The sequence below is a fragment of the Cuculus canorus genome, unplaced genomic scaffold (genome assembly GCF_017976375.1).
Source record: "Cuculus canorus isolate bCucCan1 unplaced genomic scaffold, bCucCan1.pri subtelo1, whole genome shotgun sequence".
Lineage (NCBI taxonomy): Eukaryota > Metazoa > Chordata > Aves > Cuculiformes > Cuculidae > Cuculus > Cuculus canorus.
The window spans coordinates 98,187-103,404 of record NW_026527860.1 but is presented as its reverse complement, the minus strand read 5'-3'; positions in this window follow the sequence as shown (position 1 = coordinate 103,404).

Below are 5,218 nucleotides of genomic sequence, written 5' to 3'. Positions count from 1 at the left end.
CGTGTGTTAATCAAGGGTATAAGAGGCGCGTGTAAGACCAAGCCTGCGCCCGCCAGCCATGTAACACCAATAGAGAAACTTGCTGCCACATCACCGTGTCGTGTCTCAACAGCGACAGGGATCTGCGGCTTCCAGCTTGGAACTGGGGAGAAAGGGAAGAAACAAAGACACCTGCAGCTCAAAGTACCAGTGCCACCAGCACAGCCAGGACTTTTCAGGGACCATAAAAGCATGAAAGAGTAAGAGTGCAGCTGTGCTCGGGGAATCCCAGATCTTGACACTGAGAGCAGACACTCACAAATGTTGCAAGCTACCCTTGACAGCGCATTTCTTCATTCCCTCCTTTAAAGAGCCTCATGAAGAGAAATGAGCTGACCCTTGAATGAAGAAAATGAATCTCAGCGGTGAGGGGCTTAAATTTTAGGGTGTCTCCTTCTGGTTCCCGCTCAGCTGTGAAGAACTGCTGGGGTGGGCCTGGATTCCCTATGATGACACTTGGGACTGGAAAGCCCATATGCTGTATGTACCCGAACTGTGAGGGTGCCAGCACGGACAGAAGGAGAACGCAGGCCTGGGCAGATGGTGGCACCATGCATTCACAGACCAGGCAGCTGGACCCACCTGTACACGATCTCATACTTCCCTCTGTTCTTCAGAGTCAGCACTTGCTTTGCCTCTCCCAGGATTTTAAGGGCTCCAAAATCCACATAACCTCTACCTGCAGAAAACCCACGCAGCAAGGTAAGAAATGGTGAATATTTGTGAGCTGCTGTAGACTACACCAGGTGACAAGAGACATCTTTGGGGTTTTCCGGTGGCACAAAATCCTTCTCAGCAAGTTTCCTTTTGTGGAAGTTTTCTCATTCTGCTCTGCTGCCCTGTCTCTTTCTCAGAGAATATCTGAAGGGTTTGGCAGCTAAGGAGCTCAGCTTCCATCTCCTGGCTTCCAAGCACAGACCCATCGCCTTTACAAGCTGTGACAAGCCTTCAGGTGTCCCCGGCTGCTTGTTCACATCACTGCCATTTCAAAGCCCCCATATCGGCCTCCACATGGAGTTACATACTTCCAAGTTTGAAGGTCCAAGACTCGGGGCTGCCTTTGTGCCCTGACAGTGCTTCACTCCTGGCAGCCTGCAGAATATGTGCGCTATGCACCCGTGCCATGCCTGCGTGCTATCCCATCCCGTCCCGTCCCATCCCATCCCGTCCCGTCCCATCCCATCCCATCCCATCCCATCCCATCCCATCCCATCCCATCCCATCCCATCCCATGTGCTTTGGCTGTCCCTCTGCCAAGGCAGTGCAAGGCACCTGGATTCCTTTGTTCTGGGGGCATCCACTGACCTGCAGAAACGTTGATGTCCACACCAATGTCATAGGCCTCCGCAAAGACTTGGACAACTTTCAACCTGAACAATGCCCAGGAGTTTTTCTGCATCTGAAACCTGAGGCAGCAGGAAACAAACAGTGCTTAGACCGTTCTCCTAAACCCTTTTGGTAGACAACACACGAGTCCTTGTCTCTGCCGGCTGCTTGCACCATGGCCTCCCCTCCGTGGCAAGCATTTGTGGATTCCTAACCTGTTTCTCTCACAGGCTGATGGTATCCTGCAGTGAGAGTCCCATGCTGCTAAGGGCCTGGGGAGGCAATGCAGGTACAAAGGCCTCTCATGAAGGCTCATCCTTTTGCCCTCTTTGCCGGCTGCCTTTCAAGCACAGTCTCCATCCCTAAAGGAACGGGGTTGCCCACCCCCGAGTCCTTCTCACCTCTATTTGGAATGTCTTCTTAATGCTGTCAACCTTTGTGGCCTCGAAACACAAACGCATGCCAAACTCTGAGCAGGGACCAATGATGCCTGCATCCTGCGACACTGAGAAGCCCTCCCCAAGGCCTTCCAGCCCACGGATCCGACAGGCCACAGGCAGCGGGGTAGGGTTGTGCAGGACCACCGTCTTGCTGTCCGTCCTGCAGAGACAGGAAGACACACAATAACACCTGCTCGACAATCACGCCAGCCCTGCAACTCGCAGCAGTCCTTCCCACGCCTCTGAAACCCCAGCTGAATGTCTCCTCTCTGTCACAAGTCTCAGAGGTGAGGGCCTGGGCTAAAAGCGTATCTGACAGAAGGTGGATAAGGAGGAGCAACGGGACGGCTCGCTGAACCAGCACACAAGTCACAAATGCATCAGGGTGCCCATCGCACAGCAGTGCTCGGGCTACAAATCTGTGGCTGTCATGGGATCTCGGAGCCAGCAAAGAACCGTGAGCAAGAGCCTGAGAACTGCTGGAAGGAGGAGGGACGTTAGTCCAGCCTCCGATTTGCGTGGCCACACAGCCAGCAAGAGAAGCTGAAGGGGACCTGACTGACAGCACTGGTGTCCATCGGAGCGGCCGCAGGGTGACTGACCTGTGCAGAAGCAGCCTTTGAACTGCACCTTCTTGGGGCTCACCTCCAGCTTCACCTGCACTCCCTGGCAGCACAGGCGGAAGACCACTGGGTCTGGGTTGTCCTCAATACAGCAGATGAGGTTGTCTTCCTTGAGCCCAGTCGAAGTGGGGTACGCCCAAATGCTCAACTCCTGGCCCGGTCCCCCAAAAAGAAACACAATAAAGCATTCAGTGAGCAGAAGGAATGGCTTTTCTGCAGGTGCCTGCCCTACCTGCCCATCTTCTCCTACCTGCTTCTCATTAGGTTTAAGCCTCATGCTGGGAGGGTCTAAACGGAACACGTCCATTCTGCGATCGTGTTCAAAGCAGAAATGCACCTCTGCTTCCAAGGATGTCATGTTGAGGATGTTATCTTCTCACAGTTGCTGGGACAATGCTGTGCCTTGTACCTGTCCACAAGAGGGGAAAAGGCTGCAGAGGAGACCGTTGCCTTTATCATACATTGCCGAAAGCGCTGTGTCCTGGCTGCAGGATGCTGCATTGCGAGACCACGCTCTACCAAGCAGGCTAAGAACAAGGATCCCTTTCAGGGGGACGTTGCATGCTATGAGGGTGCTCCTTGTGCGTTGGAATAGTTAAAGCAAACCAGGCACATGGATTCTTCCCCCTTCTTTGTTTGGTTTTAAAAATAGTTTACCTTATCTCTTTCAAAAAAAGTCATGAGACCGCCCTGTATTTCGTGGGTGAACTCAAAGTCGTGGGGAAGGAAACAAAAAGGTCCAATTCCCAAGACCAATGCTAAATCTCTGCTAAAGGTCCCTTCTCTCAGGCGTGGAAAAGAATTTGGAGTTCCAGTGTTAAACAAAAAACAGGAACCCCAAACCATTCATCAGCGGGGCTAAAAATCCTCCTTTGCTTTGTAAACCGTTTGGATTCCTTGAGTGGTCCAAATGCCACAGCTCTCCAGAGCTCCCATGGTGACAAGAACTGTGCCTTCAACATCAAACAATTTAAAGAAAAAAAGAGCAATGTCAAAAGCAGAAACGCCAGCAGCTACAAGGACAACTTTTTTAGGCAGCCTTTCTCCAGCAGTGAGAATCAGGAAAAGGCAACTGTCATCTGGATTCCTCTGCAGGTTCCCCCCCTTCCTCCCCCCATGTCAAATTGTAATGTTTTAGTAATACTACAGACTAATGAGCGGTTTACAAAGCCATCAGCAGAATAATTGCTCCTTCTGTCTCCCTGTAGAGCTCAAAGCAGCAGAAAGTCGTGGCTCCGGCCCTCAAGGCACCCACCACACAGGAAGATCAGCTCCATCCCTCTCCGGCTCCTCCAAAGCTCAGGTGCCTTTTGTCTGCTTAAGTTCACCCATCCATGGTCCTTCAGCCCCAAGTACCTCCCAAGTGTCTGCCTGGGCCTGCCCTGAGTTGTGCCCCTGGGGCAGCATGTCCATGGAAGCACAAGGCCCTGGAGATCCCATCCCAACTGTCCCATCTGTCTGTCCATAAATCAGAGTGCACAACACCAAGCAGAGCACAGGCAGACATCAGGGATAGCTGAAAACCTTCTCATTAATCCTGAACTGCCTGCTCATGGGATATTGTGCTCCTCTGGTGTTGGAGAATGGCTCCAAGAACAAGGACATGGCTCTTTAAAAATGGAGCAGTACTGAGAAAAAGTGGAAAATTTTGAATGCCACAATGGAACCCCAGCAAGGCAAATTGCAAATAGTAGTTAAAACAATCTGCAAAAGCTCCTAGGAACAATCAATCGAGTTCAACCTTATTTGGGTATAACTAATGCAGAACTAAGTCCATTATTTAATCTCCTTAAGGGAGGACGTGGCTTTAACAGCACCTCCTACTTTTAAGAGTGATGCACAACAAACTTTGGGCAAAATTGAAAAAGCCATTACTCAGAGAAAAGCCCAGAGACCACTTGATGGTCACCCAATATGTATGTTTTTGTTATTCTGTGTCAGGCATTTGGTCTCATAGCACAATTGGTACCTTTTTAAAAGTAAAGCTCCCCAAACTGGGATAAAAAAACCCCAAACAAACAAACTGCAGTAATCACCAGAGAGGCACATGGAGTAGCATAGAGGGGGCCTCTGAACCTCCCTCACACCAAGCCAGCACCGCTGCACATCACGCCTACCGACAATCCATCTGGTCTGGTGAAGAAGGGGCTGCAGATGACAATCCACTAACTTAGAAACACTCCGAAGCGCAGTGGCAAGGCCAGCACAGAGCCCAGCTCCCTGCAGCCAGGGTCAACATCAGAGGGCTTGCCACTAAAACAGAGGGAAGAGGTTCTCATCCTTCCTCTGCTGGGAACCATGGAGGTGGACCCAGCCGTCCTTGTGCCACTTGTCCTAGACACTTGCGGCCTTTGCTCTGTATCCTCTCTGAGCTCAACCAAGGTCTCCGGAGCAGGGAAACCCTTCACGGATACTGTCTTGGGGATTTACCCCTGCAAGGCTTACAGACCTCTTTTTCCTCTCACGTTGAACTTGTCGTATGTTGTTATTAAGCTGAGTTATTAAGCCCAGCCCATCATCCTACCAGGAGACAGTGGGGAGCTCACAGCCCTGCTCCAAATTCAAATCATCCCCCAAACTTCCCCCAGTCAGCGAGCTCCTGTCCTTGCCTGGCTCACCTGCACCAATGCTGTGGACAGCTGCCTGGTGGCTAATTAATGAGCCACAATTGCTTGCCCGAGCTCTAACGCTAGAGAGTAAGGTCAGCCTTACAGCTGCAAGCAGTCACCAGCTGAGTGCTGCCTGCACTGATGTGGAAGGTTGAAGAATTAATAAAAACATTTCCTGCAA